This window comes from Eulemur rufifrons, chromosome 30 (assembly GCF_041146395.1).
Source record: "Eulemur rufifrons isolate Redbay chromosome 30, OSU_ERuf_1, whole genome shotgun sequence".
NCBI classification, from domain to species: domain Eukaryota; kingdom Metazoa; phylum Chordata; class Mammalia; order Primates; family Lemuridae; genus Eulemur; species Eulemur rufifrons.
In genome coordinates, this window is record NC_091012.1 from 15,352,079 (window position 1) to 15,374,481 (window position 22,403).

Consider the following 22,403-nt stretch of genomic DNA (forward strand, 5'->3'; position numbering starts at 1 on the left):
GTTTTGTGGTGTGGAGGCTGGCAAAGGTATCCTGGAAGGTAGGTGGGTCCAGTTTGCTGGGAAAGGAGGAAGGAAAAGGCATTCCAGCCAGAGAGCAGCAAGAGTGAGGCAGGAAAGTGCCATGACGTATGTCAAATAGCTCATAGAATAAAATTAATAAAATTTTGAAATGAGTGGAAGCTCTTCTCTAAAGTTCTAATTTGAGTAATATAATGGCAATCTTATTTAAACATGAAGTCAAAGTTAAACTAAAAAAGTTGTTTTTGTCCTTCATTCTTTGGCTATGAGAGTCTTAAAGTAATAATTTTATCTTCCATTAAGATAACAGCCCCAGGGAGACCTACAGTCCCCTCATTTGTTGGTGATTGAGCAACCCTGGCACAAAGGGCCTGTGTCTCTAAAACATTTCTTTCATCACACTGTCTCCTGAACTAATACATTTAGTGTGAGCAAATTAGTAAACTTTATGTTAGGCTTTAATTTACTGCAATAAATTTCTCTTATCCCAATGTCATTGAAGGCATTACATTTTAGTGTAATAAATAAATACTAAAAATCTCAGTTTTTTATTGCTTAAGAAAAAAACACTGAAATCTTTTTTTATTTCAGCATATTATGGGGGTACAAAAGTTTAGGCTATGTATATTGCCCATGCCCCCCCCCACCCCTGAGTCAGAGCTTCAAGTGTGTCCATTCCCTGGACAGTGCGCATCGCACTCATTATGTAGGTATACACCCATCCCCTCCCCTCACCCCTTATCTGCCTGACACCCAATTGGTGTTATTCCCAAATGTGCACTTAGGTGATTATCAGGGAAAACAATTTTCTGGTGAGTACATGTGGTGCTTATTTTTCCATTCTTGGGATACTTCACTTAGTAGAATGGGTTCCAACTCTATCCAGGAGAACATAAGAGATTTTATATCACCGTTATTTCTTATAGCTGAGTAATACTCCATGGTATACATGTACCACATTTTACTAATCCACTCATGTAGTGATGGGCATTTGGGTTGTGCCCACATCTATGTGATTGTGAATTGTGCTGCTATAAACATTTGGGTGAAGGTGTCTTTTTTATAGAATGTCTTTTGTTCTTTTGAGTACATGCCCAATAATGCGATCGCTGGATCAAATAGTAGATCTACTTGAATCTGTTTAAGGTATCTCCATATTGCTTTCCACAGAGATTGCACTAGTTTTCAGTCCCACCAGCAGTGTATGAGTGTTCCTGTCTTTCCGCATTCACGCCAACATTTATTGTTTGGGGACTTTTTGATAAAGGCCATTCTCAGTGGAGTTAAGTGATATCTCATTGTGGTTTTGATTTGCATTTCCCTGATGATTAGAGATGTTAAGCATTTTTTCATATGTTTGTTGGCCATTCTTCAATCTTCTTTTGAAAAAATTGTGTTCATGTCCTTTGCCCACTTTTTGATAGGGCTGTTTGATTTTTTCTTGCTGATTTTCCTGAGTTCTGAATAGATGCTAGTTATCAGTCCTTTGTCGGATGTGTAGCATGCGAATATTTTTTCCCATTCTGTAGATTGTCTGTTTGCTCTCGTGACTGTCTCTTTGGCTGTGCAGAAGCTTTTTAATTTAATCAGGTCCCATTTATTTTTGTTGTTGCTGTGATTGCCTTTGGGGTCTTCCTCATAAATTCCTTGCCTAGGCCAATGTCTATAAGAGTATTTCCCACGTTTTCTTCTAGAATTCCAATAGTTTCACTCCTAAGGTTTAAGTCTGTTATCCACCGTGATTTGATTTTTGTGAGAGGTGAAAGCTATGGGTCCTGTTTCAGTCTTCTACATATGGCTATCCAGTTTTCCCAGCACCATTTATTGAATAAGGATTCTTTTCCACAAGTATGTTTTTGTCTGCTTTGTCAAAGCTTAGATGGCTACATGAGGATGGTTTTATATCTGGATTTTCTGTTCTGTTCCACTGGTCTGTGTCCCTGCACTTATGCCTGAACTTTTATGTTAAACTTTTAAAATTATTTATAAATGTAACTCAAAATAGATTCTTGCTGGATTTGACTATAGGTATTATATCAAAGGTAGCATTTTATCACCCATTCTTCAAACATTGTCTGTGGAAGTTAAGAGCGTACAATGGGTTTCCTATGGAGCCACACATAGATACCACACAGGCAGTTTATAAAGTATAAGAAATGTCTTTTTTTTTTTTTTTTTTTTTTAGACAGAGTCTCACTCTGTTGCCCGGGCTAGCGTGAGTGCCGTGGCATCAGTCTAGCTCACAGCAACCTCAAACTCCTGGGCTTAAGCGATCCTACTGCCTCAGCCTCCCGAGTAGCTGGGACTACAGGCATGCGCCACCATGCCCGGCTAATTTTTTGTATATATATATATATATATATTAGTTGTCCATATAATTTCTTTCTATTTTTAGTAGAGACAGGGTCTCACTCTTGCTCAGGCTGGTCTTGAACTCCTGACCTCGAGCGATCCACCCGCCTCGGCCTCCCAGAGTGCTAGCATTACAGGCGTGAGCCACCGTGCCCGGCCAAGAAATGTCTTAATGCTTCATCACTTGACATTTTCTTTACTTTTTTATTGATACATAATAATTGTACATATTCATGGAGTACATGTTATATTTTGATACAAGCATATAACATATAATGATCAAATCAGGGTAATTGGGACATGATTCACCTGAAACATTTATCATTGCTTTCTGTTGCGAACATTTGAAGACCTGTAGCTATTTTGAAATATAATAAATTATTGTTAACTATAGTTGCCCTATTGCACTATTGAACACTAGAACTTTTTCCTTATATTTAACAGTATTACCCATTAACCAACACCTCTTCATTACTCCTTCCCGCCACCCTTACCAAGACCATTCTATTCACTACACCATTCTATTCACTACCTCCATGAGATCAATTATTTTTAGGTCCCATATAGGAGTGTAAAAATGAAATATTTGTCTTTCTGTGCCTGGCTTATTTCACTTAAAATAATGTCCTCCAGATACATCCGTGTTTCTACAAATGACAAAATTTCCTTCTTTTCATGGCTAAATAACACTCCATTGTGTACATACACATCTTTCATATCCATTCATCCCTTGATAAACACTTAAGCTGATTCCACATTTTAGCCATTGTGAATAATGCTGCAATAAACACCGAAGTGCAAATATCTCTGGTTACATTTTATGTCTTTGCCTCACCCAACCGAGGTTTAGAGGCATGCCCTTCTGCTCTACAATACTCACCATGTTCATGCCCATTAGTTGTGAGTTTACCTCCCCTAACCCCCTACTCCCTGGAGAATATTACTACCATTATCACTTGACATTTTAACCAAAGAAAAAACCACACTTTTATAGGTTTAACTTACTGTGACATTTTCTTCTGGTTTTTTTTTTTTTTCTTCAGGTATCTCCAGGGCAGCTTATTAGAAAGGGTAATCTGAACTTTTGTACCCTCATAATAAGCTGAAATTAAAAAAATAAATAAATAAATAAATAAAAAATAAAAGTAAATTAAAAAAATAAAAAAAAAGAAAGGACAGCTCATGCTCAATGGTGTTTCCAGAAAACAACGCAGTCAACCAGCCTAACCATAGAACAGTAAAATAGTGAGTACAACTAGGTTCCCAAGGGCAGATGACAGACCCCCTTATACTAAAAGCATCCCAGCCATCCTCAGTCATTTCAGCCATTTGGCTGTCCTTTTTCAGGGATCAGTTTGAGAAATTGATATCAATTATATATTAATTTCAAGGGCCTACATATGAATTTTCAATTTCTGTTTTAATCTTAGACTGCGTAGAGGAAGGGAAAGCCAGTTACCAAATAAGCAATTCCAGAAAAAGTGTAGCTCTTTATGTGATGCATTTACCTTACGATAATGTTGAGCATAATGAAAAGGAGAGGTGGTATTTATTGGAAGTTTCTGAAGAAAAAATATTTCTTTATGAGTTATCAGCCTGAAGTAATGCATACTACTTTGGAAACTGTTCTTGGAAGAAGGAACAGCTTGTCTTACATTGGCAGCCAAATGTATCTGCATTGATATATACCTAATCAAGCATGAGCACCTTTGAGGTGCACAATCACAGATATACTTTGAAAACACCCTAAGATGAACCATTCAAGTTTATTGAAAAGGCATTAACAACAAAAATAAGCCCCATTGGGTTGTCCTTTGAACATTATTAACACGTTGGATTACAAGTGTTGATTTTCAGAATACAGTTTGGAAAATGCTACTTTAGAATATCAATGTCCTTATCCCCATTTTTACAGTTAAAAATATAACTAGCTTATAAACTTAATTTTGTTTCTAATGTACTAGTTTTTTGCTAATTAAATTATCTGTAACTGCTACATTGAATTAAAAATTGCAAGTTTACACTCATAATAATGTCACTTTCCTCTTTCATTTATAACAATAGTCATGATCAAATTGTGTTTCAGATAAACCGGATCCTGACTCTGCCCAAAGTCGTGGGTTCTGGTACCTTATTAAGTAATCACTAAATGCTTTTTTTTTTTTTTTTTTTTTTCTTTGAGACAGAGTCTCACTCTGTTGCCCAGGCTAGAGTGAGTGCCGTGGCATCAGTCTAGCTCACAGCAACCTCAAACTCCTGGGCTTAAGCGATCCTACTGCCTCAGCCTCCCGAGTAGCTGGGACTACAGGCATGCACCACCATGCCCGGCTAATTTTTTGTATATATATATTTTAGTTGTCCATATAATTTCTTTCTATTTTTAGTAGAGACGGGGTCTCACTCTTGCTCAGGCTGGTCTCGAACTCCTGACCTCGAGCGATCCACCCGCCTCGGCCTCCCAGAGTGCTAGGATTACAGGCGTGAGCCACCGCGCCCGGCCCACTAAATGCTTTTGTTCAGACAAGGCCCTAAATCTATGAGTAAAAAACCACTCTACTTTGGCTAGAGTCCCAGCGTTTTTTGAATTCAGATGATTCTGATGTTTCCATATGTAATACAAAAGTAGTTTCAAAGATTAACCTTGCTCAAACAAGTACATTTTATGCTTTTTTCCTCCCTAACTTAGTCTAATTTTTAGAAGTCTCCCTTTGGAAGTACAGTAAGTTTTAATTTGCTGTCATTAAGTTTTAGAAATGATCATATGACATATTCACTGTTGGTGAAAGAAAGGTTTCTTGAGAAAATTAATAGGAAAAATTGGCTTTTAGGAAAGATTTTGAAAAACGTGTGAGGGGGTAGTATTGCTTGTTCTCAGTGGGAGAGGTGAGCCGTTAGAATCACTTATGCAACATTTTTCAAAATACGTATCTGCAAATATGCATCTTCCCACCTCCACCTTCCCTCCATGTCTAGGCACTCACAAGCCCTTTAGGAAAATGGGGAAGAATGTGAGGCAGAATTACATGAACAAAAGCATCCCAGGTGATTCTGATCTCAACCCTAAAGCAATCATTCCCAAGCTTTGCTGTACATTGGCATCACCTGGGAACTTTAAAATAATTCTGATGCCCAAGTCATATCCGATGCCAACTAAGTCAGAATGCCTCAAGTTGAAAGTCAGGCTGTTTTTAAAGTTCTTCAGATAATTTCTGTGTGCAGTAAAGGAGGGACAATGCTGCTTACTTTGCATGTAGGAGGATGAACTGTTCCTATCGGTGGGACTTTGGGCAGGTCAGATTTAAGCCTTGGTTTCCTTACCTGTAAAATGAGTTGAGTTAAATGTCCTGTGAGGTTGGGTGGTCCTTTCCATCTTATAACTTCAAATTCTGTGATTTTGAAATCAATTTGGAGACAAAACTGCTGGAAGCATTATATTAATAAAAGTGTCCATCTTATATGCTAATAATGTTACAGGCTTTTTAAAAAGTGCTAACAGTATATAGACCTACTTTTAACAATCTGATTTGCCTTTCCTCAATTATTTTGAGCCTCATTTTAGACATTGGGGGCAAATGGAAACATATAACTTACCAAAGAGAACCCTTTGTTTTCTAACACACAACATCTGTGGATAACAGAAATACAGTAACAGAGTGAGTTCTCTCTGTTCATTAATATTTCATTTAAAATATTTGGGAAATGGCTACCCTTAATATTATCCTGTGCAGTATTATGCTGCACTGTTAACACTGCTTGTTTTGGGATAGCTATATCTGTCATTGGTTTTGCACTTATATTTTCGCACTTATATTTACTAACAAATTTTTCAATAATTATTGCAAAAACGACATTAAATGTTTTTATTTGGTATAAAGCTCTTTCATTATTTGCTTTTAGAGCTAAAATGGAAAACAGGAAGGTAAGTGACAGTGAACTAAATCAACTGAAATTCAAGGCCTAACAACTTAAAATAAACAAAATTGCTATATGATTTAAATTTAAGCATGTGTACAAATAGATATAACTTTCACAGGATGAAAGATTCTATGAGTAGAAGAGCAAATGACAGGGAAAATAAGTAATAATTAATATATTCCAATAATCAACAGAAACCTGTCTTCTAACAGCATATTGCTTAGCATGTTGGCTCCCCTATTTTTGCTAAAAGCCAAAGAATTAAAACAAAGGGGAAAGTGCCCACATGGTACTGTTTTATTTTTTATTTTTTTTTTTTTTTTTTTTTTTTTTTTTGAGACAGAGTCTCACTCTGTTGCCCAGGCTAGAGTGAGTGCCGTGGCGTCAGCCTAGCTCACAGCAACCTCAAACTCCTGAGCTCAAGGGATCCTCCTGTCTCAGCCTCCCGAGTAGCTGGGACTACAGGCATGTGCCACCATGCCCGGCTAATTTTTTCTATATATATTTTTAGCTGTCCATATAATTTCTTTCTATTTTTAGTAGAGATGGGGTCTCGCTCTTGCTCAGGCTGGTCTCGAACTCCTGAGCTCAAACGATCCGCCCACCTCGGCCTCCCAGAGTGCTAGGATTACAGGCGTGAGCCACCGCGCCCGGCCTTGGTACTGTTTTAAAATAGAGAATTGTAGAGCCCCTGGGAATGTTCCCCCTACCACTTTTTAAAAATTGTCTTCAGACATAACAAATGATAAAATATGTGGTTAAAAATATTTTTTTCCTCCACATTGTGACTTTAGTAATACATTACCACATAAATAACAGGTGAAATTTTTAAGCTGTCTTGTTTTTCCAGCTAATTACTTTGCATGATATCAAGTTTAGTAGTAGGTCATAACTATAGACATAGGCTGTAGTGTTCTTACTAGAGTACTGAAGCAAACCATTCGCAGCTTTGTTGGTCCTTAAGATTCTTTTATTGCTTAAATTATTGAGGATCACAAACAGTAAGTTTTTCATGTCAATTATATTGGTATTTACTATATTAGAAATTAAAATTGAGAATTAAAAAATATGCTTAATTTAGCTTTCTGAACCTTGGGATCCTTGATATTTTCAGCTAGATAATTCTTTATTGTGGAATGTGTCCTGTGCATTGTAGAATGTTTAGAAGCACCACTAGGAGCCAGCAGTAACTTCCCCCAGGTTGTGACAACAAAAAATGTCCCCTGGGGGACAAAATCACCCATGACTGACAACCACATTGTTAACATAAATAATATTTTTCACAAAAATAACTCTTCTTCTGCAACAAAAACATTGGTAAAAAGTGTGTTTTATTTACATTTTTTGCAAATCTCTAGTGTCTGGCTAACTAGAAGACAGCTGGATTCTCATATCTGTCTTTGCAATTTGTTTTGAAGAGACAATAAGATGATGACCTAGCCTCATGCAAATATATAGTTGGGATAAAGGTGTATTTTTAAAGCTTTCAGATGATTGTGGGTTTTTTTTTTAATACTACAACAAAACTCCACAAGTCCTAGTTCCTTAGTTGCAATGGAGTTTTGCATATGAATGCATTTGTGACATTAATACTCATTAATCTATATTGCACAATAAATGAATATTTTCCTCTCAGTTGGAGGGAAGATTTGCTTTTTTTATTATTGGCACCAATCTTATAAAAACATTACATATTGAAAAGCAGTCAGGTTCACAGTAGATGGTATAAGTTTTCCTTCTACTGTAATCTTAGTACTATTTTTTGCTTAAAAGTTTGAGTTTTATTATTGGCAACAAATGCTTGTTATTTTCCTTGAAGTGAAAGTCTCACCTTGTTCATTTCTGAGAATAAAAGTCGGTTGTACTTTCAAACAAAAATGGTGTTCTCTGAAAAAAGTGGCTTGTTCAGCTCAGAATTTAATCACAAGCACTTTTGCTTAGCACAGCCATGCTGCAGCATGCAGGAGTGCTTTAAGTGCACATTTCACTTATTCCAAATATTAAAAAGGTCAAGATTTAATAACACCATTAACTTTTACTAATTCATAAAGGACATTCTTAAATAAAGCAGGCTTTTTTTTTTTTTTTCTGCAAGGAGGAGTGAAGAATAGAATGACTAGTGTAACTTGGTACCACTGCCTTGATTCATGCTGAGAAACCAACAGTTTTACCCATGTATACTTTTATACAGTCATTGCAAATGTCATTGAATAAGCAGGCAATGTCTTGTCATTCTTATAAGAACAGTTTTGACCTTATGGGCCTCCTGGAAAAGGGTTTAGGGGATCTCCAGAGGTTGGCACACCACAATCAGAGAATCACTGGTTTAAGTGAGTGCTTTAAAATAATGCTCATGTTAGTTTTATGAACTTTTAAAGTTCATCAAAGACAGTTCTCTTAAAATAAAAAAAAAAAGCATTTAAGTTTTTAACTCAGACTACTTAAAAGAAACAAGAAATCCATGATAAAATGATAATAGAACTAAAGTGAGGAAAAACCTGGGATATCTGAATCTCATATTCAGATTCAATAAAGTTCTAAAGACTTTATTGCCCAACACTACTGCTTTGTAAAATGCTCTTGGTGTTCCAGTACAAGGTTAGAGATGTGAAACTATATTTGGTTTATTACCATTACCTGTCAGGGAGGGTCAATACTTAAGGGCAACTCTGGCAGGTCACTGTAGAAGACTCCAGACAACAGGATTGATGTGCTGAGTAAAAAGAGGTCAGGAACCCTCTGGAGGCCAGAAGCCAGGAGGAGAATTTGTAAAGCTGTTTGCTTTGTTGAAGGTTACCCATCTCCCTCCACTCCCCCTCACTCCCAGCAGATATTTTACTAAGATATTAACAATTCCTGGATTAATTTGTAAGTGAACATTGTTATTTACAGAGATGCAGATAGATACTTTTCCATGAGAAGTCACAGCCACTCACAGTATTACTTTTTTGAGGCTATATGTTTCTCTTCTAGAGTTGTGTTTATACCATACTGAAATCAAAATCATCATTCTTTAAGTCTTCTTCCCCAACTCATGCGGTACATAATCATCTTATAAAAGGAGTGCTGTAAAAAGGACATGCTAGAGTAAGAACTGACTTGTAGGTTCCTTTAATTATTGAGCTAAGTGAGTAAATGTACCATCTAAATTCAAGAAAATGTAACTTTTTGAAAGATAAGTTTCAACAGCATCAAACAATATAAATATTTATCACTAGTCCTGACATGAATTACGTCTATAAAAAGAATTAGAAAATAATTTATCTATTAAAATGAAGAAAACTAAAAATTCATTTCCTCAGCACATAGTAACCACTTTTGTGTGCTCAGTAGACACATGTGCCTAGTGACAATTGTACTGGACAGTGCAGGCTTAGAGCCTGGTGTTTATAGGAAACTAAAAATGTTTTTTTCAAAGTTTATTGCAGATAAGCATGACATATGATCATATAAGACTTTGAGCCTAAAAATACCTTAAATTTTCATAGGTTCTGTCAGGAGGAAGTAGAAAGGAACATAAACATTTTCTGAGCATGCTCAGTGCCAATTTCTTGGGCATGTCTAATGCCAGTTTCCAATGAATGGTGATGAGCAATGAACCATTATAGTATTTAAGTTCTCAGTGTTTATATTTAAAAGCCTAAAAGACATGTCACCCAACGAAAATCATTCTAAGAGACACAAGGGCAGAAATGTGAAAACTGATGTATTAAGAATACTTAAATTTTTTTCTTCAATAGATTCTTATATTGCATCTTTTCTTCTTTCTGTGAGGAAATATTCTGGAGGAATATTTCAGAGATGATCCTGAACCAAACTTATTTACACATATGTTCATATTTTTTCAGTGACACAAAGCTAACAGCTCCAGGTGCATTGATAGGTTTTGTAAGATATTTCTTATTTATAAAGCATCTTTAGAAATAAAAGTAGATTCCTGAAATTAACATCTGAATTTTAAGAAAAAAAATCTATCAAAGGAAAGTAAATACATGCGTACGAGTTTAATAATCATTATGGTTTAAGATATTGCCATTGTTTTTCTCATCACAAAACAATTGCTATTAAGTACAGCAAGATAAATGCCACGGAGTATTACTCAGCTATAAGAAATAACAGTGATATAGAATCCCTTTTGTTTTCCTAGAGAGAGTTGGAACCCATTCTATTAAGTGAAGTATCCCAAGAATGGAAAAATAATCACCACATGTACTCACCAGCAAGCTGGTTTCCCTGATCATCACCTAAGTGCACATTTGGGAATAACACCAATTGGGTATCCGACAGAGGTGGGGGGTGGGGAGAGGGGATGGGTGTATGCCTACATGATGAGTGTGATGCGCACTGTCTGGGGAATGGACACACTTGAAGCTCTGACTCAGGGGGATGGGGGGGCAAGGGCAATATATATAACCTGAGCTTTTGTACCCCCATAATAAGCTGAAATAAAAAAAATAAAAAGTACAGCAAGAGAGATTTCTGGATTCTCCCCCAACATCCCATTGCCCAAATGCACCTGCAGTGCACACAGACACACACGCACACACAGCATGCTGCGGGGATGGGGAGCAGTAATAAAACCATCTGCTCCATAGGCAGAGACTGAGTAGAGTGTAGGTATAAACTGAGTCACAGACTATATTCCCTAGGCATTCTGATGTGTGTTGTGACTGAGAACTCCTTCCTTAAAGTGTTTGTTCCTTGGATCATGGGTGTTAATCTTTTCCTGATGACTTCTTGTTCCTGCTCAGGAAGTTGCCCAGGAATATGGTACAAGTAGAACTTGGACAAACACTTTGCCAGTTAGCTTGGTAACTATAGCTGTGTCCTGACAGTTGCATCATTTATGCAGAATTCCTGTGTTAAGTATTCATCATTTGGAATGACAAATCCTATTCAAGTACTTGGGATTGTTTTTCTCCTCCCCACAGCAAACCTGTAAAGAGAAGTCAAACTGCATGACCCAGAGGGACAGAATACTTAGGTCAGTACCTACTCCTGTAGCATCCAGCAAGGGTTTAGGAGAGGAGGCTTCTGCTGTGCACTTGAATAGAAACCCCTCAGTGGGCACTGGATCAGACACAGGCCTTTCCATGAAGCTGCAAGCCATTTGGGGACACTTAGCACCTGCTGGAGAGAAGCATGGGTGGTGCTTCCACATGCGGAGAGATAAGCCATGCAGGAGGGAGAGCTGGGTTGGGAGACGGGGAAGTTCATTGCAAACAAGGGAAGCTTGATGTGCCTATGAAATAGCAGAGGGGTCCTGTGTAGTCACCATTTAGATATATGGGACTGGAGCAGGAATCTGAGCTAGCGGTAAGGAATGAAGAGTAAGAGTAGCTGTTCACATGTAGAGAAAGTCTATAGAATAAAAGGACAGAGCATAGATCTGTAAGGACTATCATAATTTAAGGACAAGTCCCCAGAGGGGCAGGTAGAATGGGAGGAGGAAAACTAGGAGACATAAGATAAAAGGCGACAAGATAAGAGAGGCTATGGTCATAATGCTAATGCTGCCAAGAAGTTGCTAAGTGATGGGATAGAGGAGAGCACAGGTGGAACAAAGTTCTTGCCTTTATGAGCTGATGATCTAGTGAGGAAGACATTAAGTATTTTTTCAGGTATACAAATATCCCAGGTGGTGGGAAATACCAAGAAGACAAAGCAGGGAACAAGATACAGTGATTGGAGGTGCTCACTATTTTAGGTAAAATCATCAGAAAGAGCCTCTCCTGATAGGCCACATTTGAACAGTGACCTGACCAAAGTGAGGAAGGTAAGGAGCTCCGGCATTACACCCGGTGGAAAGAGTGCCAAGACTCTGAGACAGGAATGTGTTTCATGTGTGTTCAAGGAACAAACAGCAAGGTGGCCAGTGGGGTCAGAGTGAGGAATCAGGGAAAGAAGGAGGAGAGGAGGTTACATGGGCAAGGCTGTAGCTCAGTGGTCCCCAGACTTATTGGCACCAGGGACCATTTTCATGGAAGACTATTTTTCCATGGACTGTGGGGGTCGGGGCATGATGGTATTGGGATGATTCAAATGCATTACATTTATTGTGTACTTTATTTCTGTTATTATTACATTGTAATATATAAAGAAATAATTATACAATTCACTATAGGTTGGGAAGCCCTGCCGTAGCTCACAGGGCCTTGTGGCTTTCAGGTCATGGGAAGAAGTTTGGTTTTTAATCCAGTTTGATGGTAACTTTTGGTAGATCTTGAGCAGGGGAGTGCAGTGCCTTAATTTAAGAGGTTATGCTGACTGCTCAGGGGAGAGTAGACCATAGTTGGGAGTCAGAATGTAGGCAGAGAAGAGGGTTAGGAAGAAAGTCTGGTGATAAAACTGAGCAGTGACAAATGGTGGCTCAGAATGAAAAGCGGACAGACTCCTGATGGAGGAATTGCTCACAGGTTGGAGCAGGGTAACTCATGTAGGTATTTGCCCCAGCAACTAGTCAATGGCAATGCCCTTTCCATTATTAGGGCAGATGTGGGGAGTTGTGTGTTTGGAAAAAGAGCTCTGCTTTAGAAGTGTGAAGACACGAGAGACATTGGCAAGAGGAGTCTCAGGAGAGTGACAGTGACAGGGGGCAGATGGAGTGGATTAAGAAGAGACAGGAGATGAGAAGCTGGAACCAGAGCATGATTCTGTGAGCAAATGAGTGGAACATCTCGGGAGTTGTGGGGAATGGGATGGGAACAAAGGGGACACATTCATCTTGGGGAAAATCTCTGGCAGAGAGGGGGAAAGTCTTCAAAGAGAGGTAATTGTTGGAACAGCGATCTGCAGAAGTGGGATGGAATTGACTGCATTGATAGGAGAGTTAGCTTCAGTGAAAAAAAAAATACATCTCTGGGCTGTTTTCAACATGATCATGATGAATGACCTTTTCCGTGTGTTGAATTCAGTTTGCTAATATTTTGTTGAGAATAATGCACCTATGTTTATCAGAGACATTGGTCTGTCATTGTTGTTGTGGTGTCTTTGTCTAATTTTGGTATCAGGTAATACTGGCTTCATAGGATGAGTTTGAATGTATTCTTCTTCCTTGATTTTTTGAAATAATTACAATAGGATTGTATTAATTTTTAAAAATCTTTTGTATAATTCAGCAGTGAAGCCATCAGGTTCTGGGATTTTCTGTGATGGAAGATTTTTTATTAGTACTTCTACAAGTATATTAAATACTTGTTAAATAGACATTAAAATATATTTAATATATTATCATAAATACATGTATACTTTAATATATTAAATACATTTAATCAATATAAAACATAAATATATATTATATATATTTTTATTGCACCCTTGAACAATCCAATCTTTTTGAATGTACATGGAAATTTCACCAAAATTGAGCATATGATGAATGGCAGAGTAAGCCTTAAAAAATTCCAAATGATTTAAATTGATTAGAGTGTACTTTCTTTACCTAAATATAATTTACTTAGAAAATCAGTAACAAAAATACTAGAAATGCCAAATTTCTTTGAACTTAAGCTAATTGTTTTAAGGCTGTTAATATATTACAGACAATATCATATTTTAAATAAGAAAATATGTACATCAAGTAGTTCAAGAAACTCCAAGAGAATAAACACATATTCATACCAACGCACATGATCATCAAATTGTAGAAAGTCAGAATTTTGAAAGCAGCTAGACAGAAGAGAATCATCCTATACAAATTATTCTCAATGAGATTAACAGCATATTTTTCATCAGAAACAAGGTCTGAAGGGAGTGAATATCATTTGTAAAGTGCTGAAAGAAAAAAATATATATCAATATAGAATTTTATATCCAATAAAGCTTTCCTTTTTCATAAATGAAAAAAAGCTATTGAGATATTCAAAGATGGATAAAACTTAGGAGGTTGTTTGCTAGTAGACCTGCCCTACAAGGAATGCTGAAGGGAGTCCTCTGGCCAGAAATGAAAGGACACTAGACAGAAACTCAAAGTAATATGACGAACAGAGAAATAAACTGCAAGGTAAATATAATAGCCTATACTATTGAATTTTGGCTTATAACTAGTCTTTTTTTTTCATTTCCTATATTATTTAAAAGACAAACATGAATATTTATAAATTCATGTTAATAGGCACACTGTGAATGACAATGTCACTTGTGCAACAATAACCTAAGGTGGATCTGTGAGAAGCAGAGCTTTTGCGTGCTGTCAATGCTAAGTTGGTATCTAATCAACCTAGATTTTTTTAAATCACATTTTGTCTTTATGTAACTAATAAACATTCCTAAAATTGCCTAAATTTACCATTCTGAGCCATTTCATTCCACCAGGAAGATACAAGTATTTTTTTTCCTCTCTTTAAAAAATTTAAATACCAAAATTACTACATTTAAATAAATAACATTATGATAATGACACCAAAAATTCAAAATAACGCTAACATCCTCTTTCTATTTGCACTGATGCTCTGTACTAATCCCTAGAACACTCTGGAAAGGTCTGGAAAGGAGAACGTTTTGTTCCTCTGGAGTCTGGGCTGAGGCTGGGGGTGGGGGGAGGTTGGAACTTCTCATTCTCTCACTTGTTTCCTTTCCTCTCCTTTTCAATTTTGGTAGGAGATAAGTCAGCCTTAGTTTTGAATTCAGTTCTGAAAGGTCAGGGAAGTTTCTTACTGCAAATCAGAAAACAACCTAAATGTTTCCAGTGCTTAATCACAGGGTGCTTGCTTAGACCCTAGAATTAACATTCAGCTCCCACTCCATTGGCATGGCTGCTCCCGCCTGGAGTGGGGACAAGTGCAATATAACTGAGAAGACAGCTGGTCAGATGATGCCTTGAGCTGGCGACTAAACCTGCAATAACACACTATGGAGAAATCTGTGATCTTTGTTTGAAAATGCTTGTGATAAGAGACTGAGTTTCCCCCAAAATGTAGTGGTAATGGCTCTGTTGTTTTAAATACACAATACTTAGGAGACTGGTTTTACTTAGAATGGAAAATTTTGCCAGGGACAAAGTTAACAGAAAGAAACAAACAACAAAAAACAGCAAGAAAGAGAACAGTTAAGTGCAGCTCGGATGAGACCGGGCAGTTCTTTCCCAGCACCAGCTTGTCCCTGAATTCTCACGGTCACATGCAGCCTCAGCATTAGTCTTCTGTCCTACGCACTGAAATGGAGGTGGATTAAATTCACCAAGCAACTGCTCTAACATGGAAAATCTGCAAGTGTCATAAACTAGCTCCACCTGAACAAGGTAAATAAATAATTCCAAAGGCTGAAAACAACAAAAACACAAAACTACTTTGTTTCTTTTCCCCAAATGAAATCCACATGAAGGTCCTGTATGATTTACAAAATTTCCAGAGTAGAAATGCAGTGATATGAAATGTCACAAACCTCATTATTGTGTAAAGAAAGTGCACTTCGGAATATAATTACACATGTGAACAACAAAATACCATCTTGCCTTCCAGTACCAGCGGTGAGTACTGTGAGGACCATTATGAGGGGCGGATGGGAGGGTGGTCCTGCCTGGTCTCTGCAGGCGGCCGAGTCCCTGGAGGTCCGCTGGCACCTGCCCCTGACCGCTGACCACGCTGCACCCTCTTCACACGGAGATGCCTGGTCCTCCAGGAAGGGCCATGGTTTTTCACTGGTAGTTAAAACCTTCGCTCAAAGGCAGCAGCCCAGGGAGCGCTCAGCAGGAGAGACACTGTCTCAAGTACCAGGTTTTGTTGTGTGTGGTTTTTGTTCAAGTGTGACTTCTGCCTGTAAATAAAGGAGTTTTCAGGCCACCTGGGTTTTGTATTTTCAGTACTGAGAGGTGAAGTCCAAACGCAGGGCCCTTTACCCACTGAGAGAGAGCGCACTCCTAGTATTGGTGAGAGGCAATGTCCCCTTTTGGCACCACAACATTGATATTTTAAAGTAAGAAAAACTTTCCCAGTCGCTAGTTTTAGACGCCCTTTTCCTCACAGCTGCCCATGACGTGTCCACACTCAGGGTGATGACAACGCTCTGGCCGTCTTCTGTTTTGATTCGCTTCAGCCCTGGCTGCCAAGGCTGATGGCTGTCCTGGCAGATGCTGATGCGGGGGTCTCCAACACGTGTAAAGGACTCCTCGTGGCATTGTTCACCTGGCAGTGGACCGCAGTGGGGATTGGTACCACAAGAGTCCCGTTTTGCGTTACAGTTTTTACTGGTAGCTGGTGTTGACCTAGAGGTGTCTGTTGTACTGATAATGAAGATCCTCATCAATCTAACACTAACCTATTACCTGGCTTCTGTAATCATGCTCACCTGTTGCATTGGCCTCCTGAGACCCCACCCCTTGGAGCACCCCAACCTAATAAAAGTGGAAAACACCCAGTATACAGATTCAGAACTTGGTGATAACTCCCCTCTGAGCCCGCCATTAAATAAACCTTCATTCTCTGTGTGCAGCTTGGTTTGTCCTTGGAACCACACACTGTAACACTTGCTATAACACTCCTACAGTGACCATCTGGACAGAGGTGGTCTGTGACATCTGAAGGATCTGGCTGGCAGCACCTAATGTGCCATGGCTAATTGCAGCAACAGGTTCTACTTTTACTTCCCTGTGATTTCTATTCTCTTGCAGCTGGGCCCTAGCAGAGGCCAACACAGCTGCCTGAGTGACTATGGCTTGTCCTGATACAGTGTAGGTGTTTGCTGGGGCCAGTCAAGCCACACTGGTGGCTGACACTGCTGGTATCTAGTGGAAGATGTGAACTGTCTGCACGAAGGGTGGCTGGAAGGTCACTAGGTCACCACCTTGCAGTGGTCACTAGGGTGGCAGCAGTGTAGGCAGCAGGCTTAGCCACCTGTAGTAGCTGCCACTGAATGGTGATTAAGACCAGCTGGCTGGACAGAGGTGACTCTGGTGAGCTTTGGGCAACCCAGGCTTCTTGCATGATGGCAAGTCTGGGGTGTGAGTTGCCAGGCTCAGGCTCCCAATGGGCCAGCAAGGCTTCCCTCCACAGGCTCTCAGGGCTCTGGGGCCACTGCAGTGAGCAGACACTACTCCAGCGAGACTGGGAGAGGCTCCTAGAAGAGAGTGGTCACAGAGAGGTTCTAAAGCAAGGTACACTCCTAGGCTAAAAGCCTACTCTGTTAATTTGCTTTCAGAGGCAGGATCTCTACCTTCCAGAATGAGCCTTTGCCTGGTTATTCCTGGGAATGTGGTACTTGGATGAAATAACAATTCAGACAGAGATTGTCGGGAACTCAATTCTGCCACTCCTTGTCAGTCTTGTAGTATGGATAATTTTTAATGATGTCCATATAAATTCCATTTAGGATGAATTGTTTACCAGGAGCCATTGTAATTGCTTATACTATTGTGCATAGGAATAAGGTGGCTTTGAATCATCCTTTGGGCTTCCTCCACCAGAAACTTCCTTTTCATTTTCTGGGTGCAAGTTTTCAGCCACTAAATTGAGGTCGGATGGCATCAGTGGCCCCATTTTGAAACCTGAAGACTCCACTTCCTGGGGGCTGGATGGGCAGGAGTTGGCAGCACTGATAGTTCCTGCTGGGGAGGGAAGGGAGATGATGAGGTGGGCCATGGTGTTTGGAATGTTGATGGTCAGAGGCGAGAGGTGCGGCTGCACAGCCTTCGCTGGGGACTCGGGCACCTTTTGCTTCTTCTTCTTCTGGCCGGATAGGGAAGTGAAAGTTAATTTGAAGTCTGTGCTTGGAAACCTGGTGCATGAAGCTTGGTAGCTGCAGCAGCGGCACCCGGTGCCTCTGGAACACCTGTCCACAAACACACTGCTCTGGCCAAGGCAATGCAACTGGAAATCGCCACTTTACACCTGGGCTGTGCAGGTGGTGGGTCCAGGGCTGTCCAGTCATGGCCAGCGCTGCCGCTCGGGGTCATCAAGATCTCGAGGTGGCACTGGGAGATGAAGCTCGAGTGGCCCATGCTCACATCCACTGAGCCCTGCGACGAGATGCACTTGATGGTCACCGAGTGCTTGGTAATTAGGTACTCGAATTGGCAGCCCTCCAGCTGCGCCACTTCCCCGCAGCCTGGCCAGGACCACCACCCCTGGCCTCGCCGCCCATGAGGGGGCGCTGCTGAAGCCACTGCCATCGGCCTGAGTAGGAGTCCACCGCCACTCACTGGGAGCTACGAGCCAGAGCAGAGGCCTCCAGTTTGCCAGGGAGCCAGCCAATTAGAAACGGCTAGTGGCCTCAAACTTGATTTAATAAATTGATAATGTTAAATTCAAGCACATATAAACCACTAAGAAATTTCAACAGAATACAAATAAAAGCCAATGAGAAGGAAATCAAAATAGTACCCTACAAAACTTTATTGAATGCAAAGAAGGAATTGATGGAGGGAATAAAGAAAAAAAAGGTAAGAGGTACACAGGAAACAAATAGTAAAATAGCATAGATAAGTTCCCCCTTATCAGTAATTAATTAAGTGTAAACGTATGAAAGTCTACAATGAAAGGAAGAAACTGGAGGAATACATTTTAAACAACAAGCAACAAAATGATCCAAGTATGTGTTATCTACAAAAGCTATATTTTATATTCAAAGATATATATATGTATATATGTTGAAAGTGAAAGGATAGAAAAACATATTCCATGCAACATTAGGTGTCTATGTTATAATCAGACAAAATAAACTCTAACCCAAAACCTTTTATAAAAGATACAGGCCATTATTTATTGAAAAAACAATTGATTCATCAAAAAGATACAATTACAAACATTTATGCACCAGGCAACAGAACGCCAAAATCTATGAGACAAGTATTGACAAAATGGAGAGGAGAAATCATTCTACAATACAGGTTGGAAACTTTAATACCCCATTTTCTTTAATGGATAGATGATCTGGACAGAAGATCGGTAAGGAAAGGAAGATTTGAAAAGTGCTATAAACCAGCCAAATAGAGCAGACATAAAGAAATTCCTCCACAGAGCATAATGCACATTTCTATCAAGCCCAGATGGAAAATTCTCCAGGTTAGACCACATATTAAGCAGAAAATAAGTGATAAGAAATGTAAAAAGATGGAAGTTATAACAAGTATCTTCTCTGATCACAATAGAATGAAGCCAGTCATCAAAAACAAAAGGAAAAATGCAAACTTCGTAAATAGGAAATTAAACAGCACAGTCATAAGCAATCAATGAAACAAAGAAGATAATACAAAAGAAATTGGAAAATACTGAGAGGGACATAAAAATGAAAACACAATATAACAGAACATAGATTCAGTGAATGCAGTGCTTAGAGGGATGGTTAAAGCAGTGAATGCCTATATGAAACAAGAACAAATGTCTTAAATAAACCTATATTACAATAGAAGGACTTAGAAAAATAAAGTCAAATGAAACCCAAGCCTAATAGAACAAAGGACTAATAAATATTACAGTGAAGACAAATAAAATTGAGAGGAGAAAAACATTAGAGAAAATGAACAAAACTAAAAGTTAGTTCTCCCATAGGATTAAGAAAATTGATAAATATGTAGGTACACTGACCAAGAATATATGAGAGGATATGAATATTTACAATTATAAATGAAAGTGGAGACACTAATAAATACCTTACAGAAATCAAATGGATTATAGAAGAATGATATCAGCCATTGCACAAAGAGATAACCTGAATGAAATGAACAAACTTCTATAAACACATACATTACTGAAAGTGACTGATGATGAAACAGAAAATAGGAACAAACCTATAAAATATAAAGAGGCTAAATCAGAAAAAGAAATCAATCAAATATATTAAAGCAACTCCCAACAAAGAAAAACAGTACTAGATGGCTTTCCTGGTTAAGTCTACCAAATATTTCAGAATTTTTTAAAATCCTCCTCAGACTCTTACAAAAAATAGAAGAGGTAAGGTCACTTCCAAATATATTCTGTGGAGCCAGAATTACCCTGATCTAAAATACAGATAAAGACACCAAAAGAAAATTAGAGATCAATATTCCTTATGGTCATAGATGCAAAAGAGCCTGAACAAAATACTAGCTAATTGAATCAAACAGTATATTTAAAGGATAATACACAAAAAGCAAGTGGAATTATTTCAGGAATGCAAGATTAATTCAATATAAGAAAATCAATTAATTTAATAACACAATAGTAGAACTGAGGAGGAAAACACACACAGCAAATCAGCAAATGCAGAAAAAACATTTAAATAACAACAAAATCTCTTAGCAAGTATGGTTGCACATACCTGTAGTCCCTGCTACCCAGGTGGCTGAGGCAGGAGGATTACTTGGGTCTAGGGGAGTTGAAGGCTGCAGTGCTCTCTACCTTGTGCCTGTGAAGCCACTGCACTCCAGCCAGGGCAACATAGTGAGAACTTCTCTCTAAAAATTAAAAAGCAAAACAAAAAACCACACCTTTTTCTTTTTTTTTTATTGACACCTGGCAAATCTACTTTGAATCCATTCTGTTATATGAAGAGGTGTGTGTATGTATATGTGTGTGTGTGTATACACATTTATTATTATTATTACTTCAGCATATTGTGGGGGTAGAAAAGTTTAGGTTATGTATATTGCCCTTGCCTCCCCCCCTCCCCGAGTCAGAGCTTCAAACGTGTCCATCCCCTAGACAGTGCGCATCGCACTTATTATGTTTGTATACATCCATTCACTCCCCCACCCACATCTGCCTGACACCGGATCGATGTTATTCCTGAATGTGTGCTTAGGTGATGATCAGTGCAGAGCTGATGATGGTGAGTACATGTGATGCTTATTTCTCCATTCTTGGAATACTTCACTTAGTAGAATGAGTTCCAACTCTATCCAGGAAAATACAAGAAGTGCTATATCACCATTGTTTCTTATCACTGAGTAGTACTCCATGGTATACAAAAAAAACCCATTTTTGATCAAAGCAGTCAACAAACTAGAAATTGGAAAAAGAGCATTTATTAAAAAAAATTAACAAGTCAATGGGTAAAGGCTAAAATTTCTCCACACCAGCTAAGATTGGGAACAAGAGAAGGATGCTCACTTTTCTCCACTTTATTCAACATTGCACTAGAAGACATAATCAGGTAAATTAGGCAGGAAAAATAATAAAACCCATTCAAATTGAGAAAGAAAAAGTTAAATTCTTGATATTTACATATGGCATGATACTGGCTTTAGAAAAACTCAAATAATCCCTAAAAATTTATCAGAGCTAATGAACAATTCAGTAGAATTGGAGGACTCAAAATTAACATACAAAGATCCATGATGTTTCCATATACCAGCAATAATCAACCTGAAGCAAAAATTAAGAAAACAATTCCACAGAATAGAAAATACTCTTGAACTAAGGAATAATTTTAATCAAGGAGGTGAAATAATTGAATGCTGAAAATTACAAATATTTCTAAAACTTAAAGAATAGCCTAATAAATGAAATTGCACCCAGTGTTCATGGATTAAAAAATTCATATTGTTAAGATGGCAATACTCCACAAAGTGATCTATATAGTCAATGTATTCCCTATTTTAAAAAGTGCCTGTCTTTTCAGAAGTGGGAAAGTATATTCTCAAATACATATGGAATTGTCCACCTAATAGCCAAAAAAAAAAAAAACCACGAAAAATAGAAAAATGTATGAGAACTCACACTTTCCAGTTTTAAAATATATTACAAAACTGCAGAATCAAAACTGTGGTAATGGCAAATGGGTAGAAAAGTAAATATATGGAATACAACTGAGAGTCCACAAATAAACCCATATAATTATTGTCAGTTGATTTTTTTTATAGTCACATTTGCATTTGATTTAAAAAATACAAAAATACCCGTGGTTCCTGTATGAATTCTAATTAAGAAACATTACTTTCAGAATAATAATGCTCGGTGATAGTTTTCAGAAGACTAAGAGCTTCTTTACCATTTAAGGGGTACATAGGGTGCAGGTGTTTCCGTGAATGTATTCTTAAATAAGAGACTACACCACTCTAATTTTCCTAGCTGTAGCTCTGTTCCAGGTTACTGACTGCTAGTTCATGTTCCAGAGTTTCTTTGCCAACAGGTTACTTAGAAAAGAGGCACCTCCAAAGTCTTAGAGTGAATTGGGAAAGGGCTGGTTAAATGAGGAAACAGGCTATC

At 38.4% G+C, this 22,403-nt stretch overlaps 1 pseudogene; it reads right to left on the bottom strand.

The window, feature by feature from the left end:
- Positions 1-16,116: 16,116 nt before the first annotated feature.
- Positions 16,117-18,388, bottom strand: LOC138378777 (forkhead box protein K2 pseudogene; annotated as a pseudogene).
- Positions 18,389-22,403: the final 4,015 nt, after the last annotated feature.